At 37.4% G+C, this 20,234-nt stretch overlaps 1 protein-coding gene and 1 long non-coding RNA gene across 4 annotated transcripts in view; one reads left to right on the forward strand and one right to left on the reverse strand.

Moving 5' to 3' along the window:
• Window positions 1-20,234, forward strand: part of LRRC8B (leucine rich repeat containing 8 VRAC subunit B) — a 71,774-nt gene that overhangs the window by 35,557 nt on the left and 15,983 nt on the right. For all 3 annotated transcript variants that reach the window (XM_032247821.1, XM_032247820.1, XM_032247822.1), the window contains 2 exons: window positions 8,639-8,693; window positions 18,394-18,491. The gene's annotated coding sequence lies outside the window, so the exon portion shown is untranslated. The remainder of the gene's footprint in view (window positions 1-8,638; window positions 8,694-18,393; window positions 18,492-20,234) is intronic.
• LOC116529914 lies at window positions 342-17,379 on the reverse strand. The gene is made up of 3 exons (XR_004259736.1): window positions 17,368-17,379; window positions 9,358-9,361; window positions 342-529 (listed from the first exon to the last, which is right to left on the reverse strand). It is a non-coding gene; the product is annotated as an uncharacterized LOC116529914 (long non-coding RNA).

The following is a 20,234-nucleotide window of genomic DNA, read 5'->3' on the forward strand; positions in this document are numbered from 1 at the left end:
GAGACCATTGGATTTGAGGGAATAGAGGAAGAGAAAGTTTATGGGTTAGGTGCCTGCCTTAGTCTGTTTGTGATGGTGTAATAAAATACCTAAAACTGGGTAATTTATAAATAACCTAAGTGTATTTCTCACAATTCTGGAGGCTGGAAAGTCCAAGATCAAGGCACTATAGATTTGGTTTCTGGACCTTGAACATGGTGTAGGAGTAGAAGAGCAAAAGGGATAGAAGGAGAGAACCTACCCCTTCAAGCCCTTTTATAAAGCACTATATCGCATCCTTGGGGGCAGAGCCCTCATAGCCTAATCACCTCCTAAAGGATCCATTTCTTAATATTGTTGCACTGGGGATTAAGCTTCAGCATGAACTCTGAAAGGGACACAAACATTCAAACCATAGAAACCAATGCCTTAGCTCTTGACGTTGCTATCAACCTGAGATTCAGGGATCCAGGAAGAGCAGGTATGGTATCTAGGTGCCAGAGGACATGGTAGATGCAGTCTGGGACATGCTATTTGAGCTGCTTACACACTCAAATAGTTGTGTGTGTAACACACAAATAGGAAGATGTTGGGAAGATAACTCTGCAGCTTGGGTTTAAGGAGCTGGGCTCACCATATATAATGTACACAGAGGTGGTAGATGAAACCTTAAGCATAATGCTCAGGATGTCACCTGAGCACAGCATATGCTTGAATAGAGAAGGTACAGGGCCAAGACTGAACCCCGGTGCTTAAGGGGTAAGCTAGTGTTAGGAGCCTTCCATGGTCCTAATACCTTTTATCTTCAGTTAAAATGAGTACTTCCTGCCAGGTACAGTGGCTCATGCCTGTAATCCAGCACTTTGGGAGGCTGAAGTGGGACAGTCACTTGTGTCCAGGAGTTTGAGACCAGCCTAGGCAACACTGTGAGACTCTGTCTCCACAAAAAAAAATTAAAAATTAGCTTGGTGTGGTGGCACGTGCCTGTAGCCCCAGCTACTCAGGAGGCTAAGGTGGGTTGCAGTGAGCTATGACTATATCACTGCACTCAGCTAAATTACAGAGTGAGACCCCATCTCAAAAAAAAAAAAAAAAACAAACCACACACATACATTTTTGCATATATATGAGACAGAGTGAGTGCCCATAGCAAGCAGCATGGTGACGCATCCTGTAGTCCTATTTATTTATAAACATAAATCAATGTTAAAAATTAGTGATTTTTTTTTTTTTTTTGAGACAGAGTCTTGCTCTGTCGCCAGGCTAGAGTGCAGTGGCGCAATCTCAGCTCATTACAACCTCCGCCTCCTGGGTTCAAGCGATTCTTCCGCCTGAGCTTCCCGAGTAGCTGGGACCACAGGCACGTGCCACAACGCCTGGCTAATTTTTGTATTTTTAGTAGAGACGGGGTTTCACCATGTTGGCCTGGATGGTCTCGATCTCTTGACCTCGTGATCTGCCCACCTCGGCCTCCCAAAGTGCTGGGATTACAGGCGTGAGCCACCGCGCCCTGCCAAAAATTAGTAATTCTTTTATGTGCTTGGCTTGATGACCTTTCCTTGCTATGACCAGTTTTTACTTTCTTTTTCAGTGAGGCCACTTTATGAGTTGACAATTGCAGACCAGTGTCCTCTCTTTCAAAGCAAACATACACTATTGCTTGTCCTGGTTGTAACTTTTAAACCCCTTCTCAATCTTTACCACTCCAGAGGGGTCTTTCAGACTAGATATCCTCTAGCTCCAGCCACAGTTAATAAGCCCAAAGCATTGTGGGAAGCTGGAAGTAGTAGAAACTCTATCAATCATTTGTTGTCTCTAACGTTACATGTGTGAGGAAAGTTAGGTTAAGTGAGGTGACAAGGCCAACATTATGCTGTCACTTAGATGTAAACGGAGGAATAGAACTTGGGTTTTCTAACACCTAATTGAGTATTCATTTGATCAGGTCATGCTGCCTCCTAGTGCTGATCCTTCCCTGTATCTCAGTTATGGTTACTTTCCTTCATTTGAACATCTAATCACATTACTACATTCCCCTCATCCACCAGTGTAGTTCTACAGAGAGGCAGAGCAGCTATTTCTCTGTTATTAACTCATTTGATATGGCTTTAAATATATCTATTTCATTTCATCTGTCTTTTAATATGTTTGTCTCATTTGATATACCTTTATTCACTCATGCTTTAGGTGAACAGTTCAACCTCACATATCCAGAGACTACGAAAATAACAAGGCAGTCATGCAAAAATGAGTTTATTATGGAAGTCTTAGGGATGCTTGGATGGATGGATGGATGGATGGATGGATGGATCGACAGACAGACTGATCTACTTATTTCATATAGGCATCTAGTAAGTGTGTCTGCTATCACTAAGGCCAAGGATTGTCATTGCTCTTATAACCACTTCCCACCACACACACACACACACACACACACACACCCCTTCTGCATTACCACCTACCCATCCTCCCACCTTCTTATCCTTCCCTTTTCCTCCCTGCCTTCACCTACCCTATTATTCCTGTCCTTGATGCCTTCTGGTGGATTGGCCTCTTAATAAAAGATCAACAAGAGGATCAAATACTTTGCATATCCATTAAATTATTAGTGAATTTTGTAAACATGTGGCTGCTTCAATTATTATTTTAGGAAAAAAAGATCTCATATTCACTTACCTTAATAGTCACCAGATTTTTAAGATTTCTTAACTTCATATTTTGCTATTTATCCTTTTTTTTTTTTTTTTTTTTTTTTTTTTCTTTTTTCCCGGAGACTTGGTCTTACTTTGTCACCCAGGTTGGAGCTCAGTGGTGTGCAATCATGGCTCACTGCAGCCTTAGCCTCCTGGACCCAGACAGTCCTCCTGCCTCATCCTCCTGAGTAGCTGGGAGTACAGGCAGGTGCCACCATGCCCAGCTAATTTTTAAATTTATTGTAGAGACAGGATCTCACCTTGTTGCCCTGGCTGGTCTCAAACTTTTGGGCTCAAGTATCTTCCCATCTTGACCTCCCAAAATGCTGGGATTACAGGCATGGCTCTGGCCATATTGCTATTTAATAGACGAGCTAAACCTTTTCTAGACAATCTAGGGGATCATATTCTCTCTCCCACCCAAATCAGGATGATCTCCCCCTCAGGGCAGGATGTACCCTTGTTCTGGGTATCTTTTCAACCTTAAGTATTTAACAGGCAGGCAGGATGGAGGAATTCAAGGTAACAAGCAAAATCGATACTTAAATATTTAGTATTTATTATAGTAACATGAATTATGAACAAAGCAAATTTGACACATTAAAATTATATTTTTTATGTTGGCATGTTTTCTAGTATATTGAAACCAGCAGTATATTTAATTTGTGTACTCCATTTATGTTCATTTTAAAGCAGTACAATTTTTCTGTTTTACATGAGTATAGTTTTTTTTGTGGTTATATATATATATATATATGCGTGTAACAAAATTTACTTTTTAAACTATTTTAAGTACTTTTTAGTTTTTTAAGTATTTTAACTATTTTTAATTCTGTGGCAGTAAGTTCATTTATATTGTTGTACAACTATGAGTGTAGATTTTAAGTCATGACCCTCTGCTTGGATGACAGTCATATCAGACCTGTCTGCATCATAAATCTTGACTGGGATGATAGGACATTGCATCAAAAAGTAGAAGTTACCTGCACAGGTTAACTTTTTAAAAATGTTGCATCAAGGTATATTATTTTGGCTTCACAACACTTTGCCTTCCCTATGGGCCATATAGTAAATGATTAAGGAAAGTTACATTTCTATTTCACTACACTTTCTAGTAACAAGTCATGTGATACATGGTGAGAACTGGCATGGAAGTCACAAACTTTGGTTTAAAACCAAACCTTCTAATATCAAATCTGGTATTTGTTTATAGGCTCATACTTTAAAGGCAACCTTTAAAGGACTGATTTTAGATAAAGCTACTACTCTGTTAATAAATTACCATGTTTAGTGCTTACTTTGTACCTGCTGCTGTGCTAAGCATTTGATTTGTAGTTCCTTCATTTAATTCTTAACTCCATTAGGTAGAAACCATTCTTAAGGTTATTATCCCTATTTTACAGATGAGAAAAGTGGTGCTTAGCTTATCTTAGATCAAGCAGATGGTAAATGACAAAGTTACAACTCAGTCTTAACCATTCTGCTACCTTTCCTTCCAAGTCTCTCACATTTTCATCAGTTTTAGGGTGACAATTAGGCCTAACAAAGTAACACATTGAAAACATGTAATACTCCTTTTTTAAGTCATTCAAAAAGAAGGTCATATATGGGCAATGTGGTTCTGATTTATTTTAACCACGTTTTAATAGGTATGTCTGGAAGAAAAGCCATGTAAAACATTATCATTTAAATGCAGATTGAACTTAGGTTATTCATCTCGTTATTAAATTGTTGGTAAATGTTTCTTCATAAGTGCCTGTGCAAGCAGGATGTACCCTTGCTCTGGCTATCTATCATGTCAACTTTATTTAATAGGCAGGCAGGATGGAGGAAGCCTTGTTGATTCTGTTTCACTAGATGGAATACTGAGCAATGAGCTAGGAAAACAAAATAGATCTCATTTTTAAATTGTCTCTTTTAGTTTTTCTAAAAGATAGATTGTAGCTTTGAGAAAAGGAGAGAGCTGTCACATTCTATATAAAACTCCTTTCTATATAGCTCCTTGGAGAGGCTGTGTAGCAGATGGCTCTTAGCTCTGTTGTGAATGCTGGGTCTGCTTATGAGCTTGAGCAAGTTTGTTTTTCTGAACCTCAACTTTTTTACCTTTAGAGTTGGCTAATAATACCTACTTCACCAAGTACATAGTAAATGTTAGCCTTCCCCTATCTCTACTACCCCTTTCCATTCAACAGATCATTACTGACACTGTTAGTGCCAGGTTCTGTCCTGCACACCACTCTTCGAAGAGCTCAAAGGCTGAGGCAGTAAGGCATCCAACCAGATATTTATGATACAGTTTAATGGAAACATAATAGAACCATCAGTATTCCCTAAATGCTTAGAAGCATGAAGGACTAACTGCTTGTTTAGCGCCACAAGCAGGGTAGCAGTGTTTGTTTTAAACATCTTTTGTGTTTAGTAATCACTTAACACTGAACATTAAACCTTCGTATTTTGTGGTCAGAAATTAGCTCGAGCACTAGGCTGATTTGCAATGCATGACAATTTGATTTTGTCTTTGAGTTAATAGTATGTTATAGCAGATGTACAGTGATCATTATCAGAAGTTATTGGTTTTATGAGACTAAAGCTATCTAAGGACATGCAATATTGTCAGCTCAATCATAGCTCACAACATTTGTGGAATTATGACATTTATGAAACACCTAATATGTGGTAGGCTCTCAGGAGACTAGAAAGGTCCTTGCCAGAGTTCAGGACAAGTGGGCACAGAATGATGTGATGTGCAGCATCCTTGTTTGGGTGATACCTTGATAATTCCATTGGTCCCAGTGTTGTTCTTGTTGCGTTATACTAAAGTTAACTTGTGAAAAAGGGAATAATTGTGAAATCATAATTTGATAAGATATTAAGGCCATTTTGGAATGCTGTGGCATTTATCCAGTGATCCAGCACTGATTCGGAATGACTCTCAGTCATTATAATGCAGCCACTCATGCTGAATTTGACAGCAGTTCTCCATTCAGATTTGTGAAATGTCCCATTTGTTGAGTAAGTTGGCAAATATGAATTTTTCTCCTTTCTCCCTGAGGGATGAAGACTTGGCCTCTGCTTCTGAATTTCTGCCCCTGCCATGGAAATGCCTGAGGCTCTGTCCCTGTCATTTGCTTTACCACCCTTCCACACCCACTGTGTGTGTGCACCAGTGGTGTTCATAGATCTTTTTGAGAGCTAGGCCTTCTTTGTACCCTTGGTTCCTAAATGGGTGGTGAAACCTGATCTGCTTCATTTATTCAACAGTGATTTGCTAAATATTCTTGGTGCAGAGAGAGACAAGACTGACCCAAGAGGAGTGGGCTCAGGCTAAGGATTTGATGCCACTTCACACTGTTATCCATTAATTATTTATTCACAATGTTTTTAAGTGGAGTAGCAAAGCACTATATGGAAAAAGAATAGCAAAAGAGCCCTCTGGGTCCTCCTTTTGCTAGTTTCTGACCCGAAGGAAATAGACTTGTGATATTTTCTTCCAACCACGTTGAATACCGTCCTTGAGAAAGGTTCAGTAGGTACTATTTTTGTTTAATCTACTTAAGTTTCCAGAGATTCCAGAGATCTTTAAATATCCCATTGATGAATCCATACATGCTATAATATCTAGGACCTTAATGTAGCCCATGAAAGAGACATTGGGATAGATCCCTGGGATACCAATAAGTGAGATACTGCCCCGGCCCTCAAAGAATTGGAGGCAATAGCTTCACATATATTAATAAACAATGTAAAAGAAATATTAGTAAATGTCTTCCTGGAACACAGATGAAGGAGCAGCAAATTCAGCCTGTGCTGGTCTGGATGGCTCATAGAAGTGATTCCACTTGATCCAGAATGGGACAGATGATGCAGTGGCATGTTCTTCTTTTAAATCTGTCATTTATGATTTTGAACTTTTCAAACTGATGAAATGGGAGGCTTTAATTTTATATAGGCTCAAGCCTTAAACTTAAACAATTGCCCAAGTCAGGGTGAATGAGCATGATACTGCAGTGATTCCTGCCATATCTGCCAAACGACATCCCAGTGAGACTACACCTTTAACCCAATGCAGGTCCTTTGACCAGAGATTCTTGACATCTTGCTAGATCTTTCCTAAGATTTAACTATCCCTACAAGCTAAATATGCCCAACTGGAAAATCATGCTCAAATTCCAAAATTGTATAGTAGTTCTTTGCTGCACTACCAAAAAAAAAAAGTTTGTTTTATCAAATCCGTCATCTCTCCTGACCAGGAGACAAGAACGTCAAGAGTAAGATCCTCTGGGGCCTTTTGTTTTTCTATCAGAAAGCTGATTGCTGCTGTTTGGTTCCTTAATCCTCAGTCACTTGGGAGCCATTCCTTCTATGTCCTTCATTGGAAGCCTTCTTTTCAGGAGGAAGTTCTTATTTGAGAGAATTCACACTGTTATACTTACCTCCAAATCTTCCAGAATACCCTTTTATTTTTAGGTTATCTTGGAATTGACTTTTTAAGTTAAAATACTCAGGTCTTGTGTCCTTTCTCTGGAGAGAGAATGTTTTTGAGGGGGCCGATCAGCTAGTTGTGTAACACTCATTAGCATAGCAAGCTGGCGGACACACTGACGCAGGCCGTCTGCCTCAGCAGCTGGGTTGGTCGGAATTGCTGTAACAGTCTTTGTCCTCTTTTTATCCTGCCTAATATGGACTATTTATGCTATTCTAAGAAGCACTGTCATTTAGTATTTCACATTTCATTCTTCCAACTTGGTACTTTTGTGTTCTGCTGAGGAGGAAGAAAGGTGCTAACTTTAGTTATAGCTTCTAAAATTAGTTTGAATGATTTGGCTTTATCCTGAATAAAGAAACTCGGCTACATTTTGTTATTTATTTTATTTGACAGCAGTGGCTTCACCCTGAGATGACAAATTGTCATTATGAGAGAGCTGTCATTGAGTTCTACATTTATATCTTCTCAGCAAAATATTCGTCTGGTTTAGGTAAATGTTAAATAGGAGAGAGGAATGATATGCATTAGTAAGTATGCTGACAAATGTTCAATCCAACTCAAAGAAATGCCAAATAAAGCAACACTAAGATTCACGTATGAAATTAGTAAATATTTTTTATGATGATTTCTAAATCTGGTAAGGTGTTACTTATATATTGTTGACAGGAAAGAAAATTGGTATAACCTTTCTGAGAAATAATTTGATGCTGTGTATCAGAGGCCTTAAAGTGTTTATGCTGTTTTGACCTAATTCCTTCATTTTGAAAGTACATGCAAAAAAAAAAAAAATCATATGAAGAGTACAGAGATGTTTATAATATTATTAGTAATAAAAATGGAAAATTGAAAATTTAGTAGGGGAATGATTTTGTAAACTAGGACATACCCATGTGTGAACTATATGATTCCATCAGAAATGATACTTAAAGAAACTTCATAACAATATCAAAAAAGCCTGTGATATATAAGAGGCAAAAACAGATCTCAATATTGTGCCATTGAATTTTACAGTGGCATAATTGTATAAAACTGGTAGGTCAGCAAAAATTAAAACTGGACAAAGAAAAGTATCCCAAATGTTAAGACTTTCACTATGTTTCCCCTGTTTAAGAAGCATACTTTCAATTTGTTTTTCTCTCTTATATTTAATCTTATATCAGTGGTACTCATATATAATGCTATCTTATTCTCCATCAAAAATTCAATGTTTATATTTTGTGCCGTATAAGCTACAGTTGTGATGAAGTAAAATATGTAGTTTGTGAAAGTGATTTGTTTCTCTCTCGGGGTAATAGTTAACCAGTTCTGTGAGAAGTCAGAAGGTGGTATCTTTAATGCTTTCTTTTTAAATAAGTTATCTTTTGTGTATTTCATAAAAGTATTATATAAGTTGAAAATTTTAGAACCATATCAGTGGATAAATTATCTTGCAATCTTGTGATGCATAAAATATAACAATATGCTTGTGATTTCTCCTTAGGAATTTTTCAAATTGAGAATAATTGCAGAGGTCCCAGTTGACCAGCATTCATAGGGTAAGTAACATCCTGAATTGTAAACACATGGTAAAGATAATTACAATTAAGTTGGTAGCTTGGGGCAAGTAAATACTGAATACTTAGTATGTAAAAGAAATTACTGCTCTTACAGATGTTTTCAGTAAAATCTTTCTGAGGTTTTTATACCACTTAATAAACAGAAAATTAGATCTGTATACCTTTTGGTAAAATGCCCCCTTCCTACCTATTGTGGATTTTGTTTACAGGAAAGTATATGTGTGTATGATATTTGTCATTTTTTTTAACAGTAAAATCTAAGGAATATAATAAATGTCCATGGTAGACCTAGAGTCCATGTCTGTATTTTCCTGATTTTTGTTTAAGGTAGGATTTTTAACACATAGATTTGGTTTGCCCTATTTCTGTTAAGTAAAAGATGGCCATACTTTCTTTGAGTAAGTACGTCAGAATTAAACAAGCCCTATACTCTGCTGCTTCCTGCAAACATCATTCTTCTTTTGTAATTGTAGATTAATCTTAAGTTAGCTTATAGCATTGCTTTTAGCTTTGACACATGAATGAAGAATTTATACACTGTATTTAATAGCACAACTCTCAGCCGGGCGCGGTGGCTCAAGCCTGTAATCCCAGCACTTTGGGAGGCCGAGGCGGGTGGATCCCGAGGTCAAGAGATCGAGACCGTCCTGGTCAACATGGTGAAACCCCGTCTCTACTAAAACTACAAAAAATTAGCTGGGCATGGTGGTGCGTGCCTGTAATCCCAGCTACTCAGGAGGCTGGGGCAGGAGAATTGCCTGAACCCAGGAGGCGGAGGTTGTGGTGAGCCGAGATCGCGCCATTGCACTCCAGCCTGGGTAACAAGAGTGAAACTCCGTCTCAAAAAAAAAAAAAAAAAATAGCACAACTCTCTAATGTTCTGAATACAGCTTGAAAGTGTCACCCAGCTCTGCACATACAGTCTAGGTGAATCAGTGGTGAGGACAGAGGATCTGTCACCTACTACACTCTAAACACCCTTCTTTTTTACAGATGAAGGTGAAGATCCTTTGACATCTTAGGTATATTCATGTTTCCATTCTGACTCATTGAGTTAGCTATAAACTTTTTAAATTTTATAATTTCGACTTTTATTTTAGATTCGGGGATACATGATCACGTTTGTTAAAAGGGTATATTATTGCATGACACTGAGGTTGGGAGTAAGAATGATCCCATCACCCAGGCAGTGAGCATAGTATTCAACAGGAAAACTTTCAGCCCTTGCCTCCCTCCCTTCCTTTCTCCTTTTGGAGTCCCCAGTGTCTGTTGTTCCCATCTTTATATCTTTGCGTATCCAATGCCTAGCTCTCACTTATAAGTGAAAAAATGTATTTAGTTTCTTCTTTCTGCGTTAGTTCACATAGGATAATGGCCTCCAGCTTCATCCATGTTGCTGCAAAGGACATGATTTTATTCTTTTTTATAGCTATGTAGTATTCCATGGTGTATATGTAACACATTTTCTATTATTTTCTTTTTTTTTTTTTTTTTAACTTTTATATGAAGTTCAAGGGCACATGTGCAAGTTTGTTACATAGGTAAACTTGTGTCATGGGCGTTTGTGGTACATATTATTTTATCACCCAGGTATTAAGCTGAGTACCTGTTATTTTCCCTGGTCCTTTTTCTTCTCCCACTCTCCACCCTTTGATAGGCCCCAATATGTGTTGTTCCCCTCTATATGTCCATGTGTTCTCATCTTTTAGCTCCTACTTATACAAAAGAACATGTAGCTTACAGAACATTTGGTTTTCTGTTCTTGAGTTAGTTTGCTAAGGATAATGGCCTTCAGCTCCATCCATGTCCCTTCAAAGGATATCATTGTTCTTTTTTTATAATTGCATAGTATTCCATGGTGTATATGTACCACATTTTCTTTATCCAGTCTATCATTGATGGACATTTAGGTTGATTCCATGTCTTTGGTATCGTGAATAGTGCTGCAGTGAATATACACATGCATGTGTCTTTATAATAGAATGATTTATATTCCTTTGGGTATGTGCAGAGTAATGGGATGGCTGGGTTGAATGGTATTTCTGTCTTCAGGTCTTTGAGGAATTGCCACATTGTCTTCTACAATGGTTGAACTAATTTACACTCTCACCAACAGTGTAAAGCATTCATTTTTCTCCACAACCTCGCCAGCATCTGTTTTTTGACTTTTTAGTAATAGCCTTTCTGGCTAATGTGAGATGCTGTCTCCTTGTGGTTTTGATTTGCATTTCTCTAATGATCAGTGATGCTGATCATTTTTTCATATGCTTCTTGGCAGCGTGTGTGTCTTCTTTTGAGTAATGTCTGTTCATGTCCTTTGCCCACTTTTTTATGGGGTTCTTTTTTATTGTAAATTTGTTTAAGTTCCTTATTAGACCTTTGTTGGATGCGTAATTTGCAAATTTTTTTTCCCATTCTGTAGCTGTTTACTTTGTTGATAGCTTCTTTTGATGTGCAGAAGCTCTTTAATTAGATCCACTTGTCTATTTTGCTTTTGTTTCTATTGCTTTTGGCATCTTTATTATAAAATGTTTGCCCCTGCTTATTGTCCTGAGTGGTATTGCCTAGGTTGTCTTCGCAGGGCTTTTATAATTTGGGGTTTTATGTTTAAGTCTTTATCCATCTTCAATTAAGTTTTTGTATATGGTGTAAGGAAGGGGTCCTTTTATGTATATGGTGTAATGAAGATGTTTTAATCTTCTGTATATGGCTAGCCAGTTATCCCAGCACCATTGATCAAATTAGGGAATCCTTTCCCCATTGCTTATTTTTGTCTTGTGGAAGATCAGGTGGTTGTAGGTATGTGGTCTTATTTCTGGGCTCTCTGTTCTGTGCCATTGGTCTTTGTGTCCGTTTTGTACCAGTACCATGCTATTTTTGGTTACTGTAGCCCAGTAGTATAGTTTGAAGTCTTTCATTTTAACCTTAGAGAATCCGTTGATTATGTGTCTTGGGGATGATCTTCTTGTGAAGTATCTTACTGGGGATCCCTGCACTTCCTGAATTTGAATGTTGACCTCTGTAGCTACCTTAGGGAAGTTTTCATGGATGATACCCTGAAATGTTTTCCAGGTTGGTACCATTTCCCCCCATCTCTTTCAGGTAAACCAATCAGCCATAAATTGAGTCTTTTATATAATCCCATATTTCTTGGAGGCTTTGTTCATTCAGAAAGGCCATCTTCCAATTGAGATTCTTTCCTCTGCCTGGTGTCTGCTGTCTTCCTATCATTTGAAAGGACCAAGTGTGATTCACAAGAGACTGCATAGGGACTAGTTTTGTTCTATATGTTATGGCTTGCTTACTGTGGGGTGGGGGGTGGTCAGGAAAATATTCTTATAAACAACAAAAGGTGGTGGAGAAGGATTTGAACTTGCCTTCTGTTTATACCTTCTCTAACAATTATCCAGCCACTGGTGGCTTATGCTTGTATTAATATTACAAGAATATGGCTGTAACTTCTTTTATTTTAAATAGATTTTAGAAAATATGGTAGCTTACTAAAAACATCAAAAAATTGAGAGATCTTTTCCTAAAAAGAAAAATATCTACATTAAATATATGATATATTCTGTAACTCCCAGAAATAGGTAAAAGTGAAGCATTATTCCTTAAAGTTTAGAACAACTCAGATTTCATTAGAATTTCTATAATTTTTCCCATGGTTTTAACTCAGTCACTTTTTAATTTAATCTATTACTGCCATTTATAATTCTTTATTTCATTTATTCAATAACTTTCTTCAAGGGCTTCAGATGATTAAGGTAATTCTCTTAATGTTTAGAGTATTTGTAATTGTTTCCCAGACCCATTATCTCACTACAGCTTTGGGTCAGAAGCTCTGGAATGGCAGTAATGCATCTCTCTTCTCCTTTGGTTTCTCTGTATTATTTTACGATGATGTCAGCTTCTTTCCTTGAATTCTGATTTCTGTGTTCTAGAAATACTTTGCTTCTCCTTTACCTCACTGACCTGCTTCCCTATCCATTTTCACTCTTGCTTATCTATTTTACAGAGGGGAGAGTAATTCTCTCCTTCACTCACTAAATTCTTTCTCTCAAATAATTCATTTCTGTGGCACTGACCACCACTTAAATCTTCATGACTTCTTCCTACAGTGAGCTAAAGATGGCTGCTAAGGCTTAGCAACTCTGCCCATCAAGAGGTGGAGTTGATTTCCCCACCCTTTGCATCTGGTTGCCTGTGGTAGGTTCTTTAATCAATAGAATGTGGCAGAAATGGTAGGGAGTAATTTCCAAGGCTGGGCCTTAAGAGACTTGTAGCTTCTGCTTTTGTGTGCTTGAAACATTCCTTCTAAGATCTTAGTCTCTTCGCTGTGAGAAAGCCAGATTAGCCATATAGAGGTCTGGCAAGGCTCCTGGTCGACAGCCCAAGCTGGGCTCACAGCCAGCAACCAGTAGAAGCATGAGTGTTGTGATTGAGGCACTTTGGACCTTCTAAGTATTCCAGCATTCCAACTGATACCATGTGAACTGCCATATCATCCCATAGAATCATGAGAAATTATGAATTGTTACTTTAGCCACTAAGTTTTGATGTGACTTGTTACACAGAATAAAGAACCAAAACAAAAATTTTTACCTAGAAGTGAGATGCTGCCATAACAAAAAATCTGGCATTTTGGCTTTGAGACCAGGTGTCAGTGAAAGCATGAAAGGGCAGTTAGAATACTATTGCTATTGGAGCATGTAAAATGGTACCCTTTTTTTATATTGAGAAAAAAGTCAGCAAGACCATCACCTACAGTAACATGGAACATAGAAAATGAACCTAATGAACTTGTGGTTTCAGCTTAGGAGATTTTCCAGCAAAATATCAGAAGCTCCAAGTGATTCCTTTAACTTTTTTTTAAACTCTTTTTTTTTTTTTTGATACTATGATCAAAGTATTTCAAGAAAGAGACCAATTAAAGAAGCTATTTTGAGTTTAAGTAGACTTTAGAGGAAATACTTCCAATCCTGAATTTTCTCAGATGGTAAATCTGATTCTCATCCCCAGCTCCTCTACCCAGCAAAAGTACTCAAAGAAAGAAATGGCCTCAGGTCCAAAGATCAGATCCAGAACATTACTCCCACTAAAACTTGCTCTCAAGGTGAAAATAAAAGCAAAGGCATAGCTGTAAGACCCTTTATTAAAACTTCAAAAAGATTTAAGGCAGTGCCTCATAGAACCTCTCAGCTAGATAGCAGGATTTCTAATAATTTCAAGGGCCTTGTCCCACAGCATCCTGAAACTGATTTAGATGACAAGATCCTGGACTTCAAGCCTGAATTTGATGCCACAGTGGGATGAAATATTTTGGAGAGGGTTAATGTGCTTTGCGTATAAGAGGAATGTAAATCATTTGTGGCTAGAGAGTAGACTCTGGTGGATTAAGCATGGCTGCAGACTCTTTGCCACTCCTCCCATTGAAAGGTGGAGTCCACTTCCCTTCCCCTTGAATCTAGACTAGCCTTTGACTCCTTTGGCCAATAGATTTTGGTGGATGTGTCACTGTGTAGCTTCAAGTCTATGCCTTAGAAGAGCTGCAGCTTTTACTTTTGTGTTTGGTGTGTATCATCTTAGAACCCACCCACTATGCTGTGTGAGGACACTTAAAGAGCCACATGGAGTCTCACATGAAGGAATTATCAGCCAGCAGTTAGCACCAACTACCAGCCTAAGGAATGAGGACATTTTGTACCTTCCAACCATCTGGAAGGTGTGCCAGCCAACACTATGAAGTAAAAGAACCTCCCACAGAATCTCAAGAAAGAAAACCTTTTCTTAAGCCATTAAGGCTTGGAATATGCAGAACAGTTAGCAAAAACCCTTCCATCTCTATTGTTGCTGAGTTCTTGCCTCTCCCTAGGATAGGCGTTTATCACCCTGAATACACCCTAAAAGTTTGAATGGTTGGGGGATTTTTTTTTTTGCTGCCTTTTTCATTTTTGTACATTTAATTATTATATAAATCTATATTGTGCACCATGTGCTAGAAACTGTGTAAGACACTATAATATTATAGGGTCAAAATCTGAATCCATTGGAATCCTACCTCTCTGTGGACCTCTTTATCTGATGTTGCTAGGTGGTAATGAATTTTAATCCTTTGACTATTGTATTCTTTGCTTTCTTTTAAAACACATTGTAAAATTTGCCCTTATTATTTCTCACCTACATGATTGAACTAGCCTTTCAGCTTGTTCCCTTTGTTTCTGATCTCTCCTCCTGCAATCCATCCTGCATGTCTCCATAGCTCAGTGACTCACTGTTCTACTGCCTCACGTTCCTGAGTCTCTAAAGCTTTCATGTGGAGATGGTAGCTGTTACTTTGTAGTCTGCAGAGGGGAGAGAGCATCCTAGATGTCTAGTGCAACGTTCAAGAAGACTTAAAAGATAGGCACTTTTCTCAGACACTTTATTGCCAGTCTATCCTGTAAGCTTCCTCCTCCTGGGGAGATTTGGGGGGAATAAAAGATTTCTGGACTCCTCTAACAATTGACTTGCTCTGTGGGAGTAGGGCTTGGGTTTAGGTTTCTTTTAAAAGTGCCCCAAGAGGTTCTAAGGTGAAGCTGAGATTGAGAATCATTGTCTCACATTTGTGATTCTTGAAAAGTGGTCCTTGGACCCACAGCATCAACATGAACTCGGAACTTGTTAGCTACACAGTCCTTGAGACCTGCCTACCTTATGAATCAGCAGCTCTGAGGGATGGACTCATCACTTCATGTTTTAATAAGCTCTTGGTGATTTTTATATACATTAATACTAGAGAACCACTAGAGAAAAATCTTACTTTCTTTCTAGGTCTTAAAACTACAACTGAGTTTGGGAAGTGTGTTTGTTACTTGAAAATCACTGTATTGACAAGATCTGAAAGAACTGGAAAGGGACATAAGGAAACTGGTATATCAGGTGTTATTGCTGGTGATCATTTAAGTACTTGAAAAATGTTTAATGCTTGTCATTAAATCTCTCAAGAGTTGCTGAATGAGTTACTTAGTATAAACAAATGGAGCAAATTAATCAGAGATACTGTTGCATTGTTTCCTAGAGAGAGAACTCAACAAAAGGTAAATTTAAATTTCAGTTAGATATATGTTAGTCCCAAGAAACATCTTGATGGGAAGTAGCGCTAAACGTTTTGAAGGGCTATAACGTGATTTTTAAATCAATTTTCAGTGAGAGTAGTGTAGAGAACCACTGTTTGGAATTGCTCCACAATAATCCCTGCCTGGGGTCAGAGACAGATGTTTGATGTAGCATCCACTTCTCAGTATATAATGACTCTAAATACCATCTGATCATCATTCGTTTATTTTTTCACTTGTTATTTTGGAAATGTTTTCAAAGTAACATAAGGACTACTGCAAAGTAAAGATGCCTAACTTGAATGTTGATGTTACAGTCTTAGAGACTTTGGAGTGAAATTGTCAAGTGAATTCATGTGTTTTGAAAAAGCTTTTATGACTTCTTAATGAGGTTTAAAAGCTGTAAGAATGGGATTAGAACCGAAAAATCCATTACTCTTAACATTTCTTTGGATTGATTTAGTGTTTGTATATTAGAAATAGAGATCTTATGTCGATTGAATCACCATTGTTTACTAAAATATGGTCTGGAAACAATTTCCTGGACACAAGACAGTATTAAATGGCATAATGACAAAGGATAGCTATGCTCAAACTCTCTAGTTAAGTACTTCATATAGGAAAATTAGCATCATTTTATATGTAGGAATGCTGAGACATTTTATGTATACTTAAATCCAGGTGCTATATATTTAAATATTAAGTTTTAGTTCAGTAGAAAATATTTAGTAGGAAAATGTTTAGCTGAGAAAGTAGATTATATGTAATGGAAGACATTACAGGAAACTATCTTTGCATCCTTATTCAAAAGATTATAATAGAACTCAGTTGTAATGCAGATATTGGGGTGAGTTGGGAAAGAGCGCTAAATAGCTTTTTCTTCAGCTTTTGAGAGATCTAAGACTGTGGCATAGTTAATTGAATTGACTCAGGCCATGTGGTCTGGTGTACATGAGGTTGGGATTTGAGTCTGAGGACTTAGGTTCCAGTTGCAACTTTATTTCTTGCTGGTTTTGTCACCTTTGGCAAGGCAAATTCTTTGGGCCTGCCTTAATTTCTATGCATATAAACATAAAGAGTAGTACTATTTATATCAATGGCTTGTTGTAAAAATAAAACAAATTAATGTAAATGAAACATGCTTTGAAGGTAGAAAAACAGATATTAAATTATTAATAATAAAATAGAAAGCGTATTTCTAATATTTAAGGAGAACTATATAAGAAGAACCATCATGGCTAAGTAGAATTTTTGAATTACGCAATAAATTCTTTTCTGGCACATTACAAATGCAGCCACTTTAGAAGAATATGTAAAATATTTCACACATAAGGTGTCTTTATCATGGTCAGTGCACATAAATGCAGTTGTGTATTATACGTTGTAAGACTTTTATAAAGGCTTGTGAATTGCGAATGAGAAATTTATACTCCACTGGTGAGATGTAATTATGAATTAGTGTACAGCTAGGTTGTTATACACACTAACTGTGCTTTCTAACCTGCAAAACAATTTGATGCTGGATGGTGATTACTTGTAAAATGGGCTTTACACATGACTTGGTAAACCCAAAATAAATTTATGCCCAACTTGCTGATATTTGAAATGACAAGTTTACAAGGTTATTGCTAAAAATATCTTAAATACAACTTGGGGTCAGTACTCTTAGCAAGATTTGAATTACTTTTTAAAAAGGATCATATCTTCAGGGAAAATGTAAAACCTCCCTAGAAACTTTTTTTTTAAGGTTTCATAGGCACTAAAAGATACAATTTTTACACTCAATTAAAAACAAATTCTAGCATTTTACAAATTTTCTTACAGTTTGAATTATCAATATATATGTAATTTAACTATCACAAATTTTTGAAGTATAAATGTTATAAATGGCTTTTATTAACCTCTAAATTAAATCTAATATGAAACTTAGCTATGTTTAATAATTACATAATTTCAAGTAATTTCAGCCATATTTCTGAGCTGTATCTGAAAAAGTGTATTAACTTGTCACTTTTTCTAATGAGATTGGTAGGCTGAATTTTAGGAGCACTGAGACTTGTTTGGATAGATGTTTGGTTTTAAATATGGGTACAGAAATCACATGGTGTGACAACCCATCTGAAAAATGCAAATAAGAACAACTGTGTATGAGGAATGAGTGAGAGAAATTAACATATGTCGACTACTTAGAAAAGCTAAGAAGTGTTCATCTAAGTGTTGTAGATATAGAATTTTAAAATACGTTATGTTTAAATTTCTGTAGGAACTTCCCTGTAGTTGAAAGGAAGTTCAGGGAGTGAATATGGTTTAATGAACGTGGGTGGGGCCCTGTAATACAGCTTTGCCAGCGTGTGCCCCCGTGTGAAAAGTAAACTGATTTGTGAAAATCTAAGCCAGGCACAGTGGCTCACACCTGTGTTTCCAGCATTAGAGAAGCCAAGATGCAAGGATTGTTTGAGGCCAGGGGTTTGAAAATCTATTTGCCATATCATGTCTTATGACAGAGAGGGTTTCTGGAGACAGTATCACCAGTTTATTTGTTTAAATGACTACAGCTATTTCAAGATATTTATGTTTTCTCATAGAATGAAGACAAACACAGAGATGGTGTGTCTAAGAAACTTCAAAAGGTGTAGACCTCCTGACTGAAGCATATCGGATTTACTTAATTTTTTTCATTATAGTAAGTATAAATATTTAAAACACATTATTTTGGTCAATGTTGACTTGTAGTCTTGTTGAGTAAGTATTCACTCTGTCAAATACCATTTTCATTGTTAGAGCTATTGTTGTTTTTATTCTTCCACAATTTCAGTTGCATGTCTTAAGTGAATTTAATTTTCAGGACCTTCGAAGGGACAAATAAAACATGAACTTAAAGCTGAAAGAACCCGTTGAGATTATCTGCTTCACTCTTTTTATCCATTACAAGCAATTCCTTTGCAACTTCCCTGATGGCTGGTCATTTTATTTATCAAGATTCTGCTTAGGACACGGAGCTGAACTGTTTCACAGAGCAGCCAGTTCGATAACTTTCTACCACAGATTGAATCAAAATGTGATATTCTAAAGCTTCCACCTACCTGGTTCTACCTGGGGAGCAAATCTACTGTTCTTTCACCTGTGAGGTTGTCGCACAAAAATGTAAAGATAAATTCTTGGGCTTACCTAGTCATCTATCATCTCAGCTGAATACCATCAGGTGCCTGTGTTCCTCTGTAGGAAATGGTTTGTAAACAACAGCGTCTGGTTGCTGTTTTGCCCATTTTATCTTTAACCTATAACTGAGTATTGGGTTTCAGTATTGTAATCTCACCAGGCAGGCACAGAAGGACTTCTCCTCCTTTATCTGGGTTCACCTATTAATATGGCCAGAGGTTATAATAAATATTTCAGCACAACAGCTACCACATGATTAGCTGAAAGTATGCATACATATCAACTAAAATCCTAAAGTATTTTTCACATGTTCTTGCTTTCATCCAGCAGTGTTTTCTACCATCCCTCACACTTGGCCATATCATATTTATAGTATTTTGAGGTCTAAGCCCAGGACTTTCTATTTGTCTCATGTAATCCTCTCATTTTGGTTTCTGTGTTACCTTGACACACAAGTATGTAAGGCAGAGAGATGAAGCAGAATGAGAAGGATTGAGAATAAGAAATAGACCCACTAAACTAGAGTGAAGGCGAGAAGCCCTGGAGGGGTATATAATCCACCTGCAGGTCCTAGGAAGAAGTTGAATTTATATAATGTGATGCCCAGAAAGGACACAAGGAGAAAATAGTGCTCCAGTCTAGCAATTAAGCATAGAAATTGTGGAATGCCCTAATAGGTATAAGAGCATGAAGCTGTAGGGTTCAGGGTCAGATGGTCAGGAATATGCTGAGGATGAGACTTATTAACAGGGAGCAGGGACTTTGTAATGCTACTCTAAGGTTCAACGCAGGATACCAGACCCCAGAAAGACAGCAAATGAGAGTAAAAAGGTCTTCCTTGGGAATGCTACCAATACTAGGGTGTCTAGAAAGAAACTCAGCAGGCCCAGAATACATAAGACTTCACACTCAAGAAAATCCAGGAGAAGCCCTTGTGCATAGGTTAGAGCTGGACCCAGCAAAGGGGGACCATGCTGCTGTTATTATTTTTCTTCTTTTTCTTACCAGATATTTTCTAAGACCCATATATTTCCTTTTTACCTTACTCTTTTACCTTACTCTGTGCCATCTTATAGATGATCTGGATTTGACTGCTAAGCAATTTTTGTTGATGTATGTTTAAGGCTCAACATACGAATTCTCAGGAATGTTGTCTGAATACTTTTCAGTATGAAAATACAAGATAATCTTGTTTTCCTGAAGGCAAAAATAATTTAATAATAGAATCTGCCTTAATCGTTTGTCCTTTCACTACTTTGTCATCACA

The sequence above is a fragment of the Sapajus apella genome, unplaced genomic scaffold (genome assembly GCF_009761245.1).
Source record: "Sapajus apella isolate SASKATOON/1434 unplaced genomic scaffold, GSC_monkey_1.0 scaffold64, whole genome shotgun sequence".
In the NCBI taxonomy this organism is placed as follows: domain Eukaryota; kingdom Metazoa; phylum Chordata; class Mammalia; order Primates; family Cebidae; genus Sapajus; species Sapajus apella.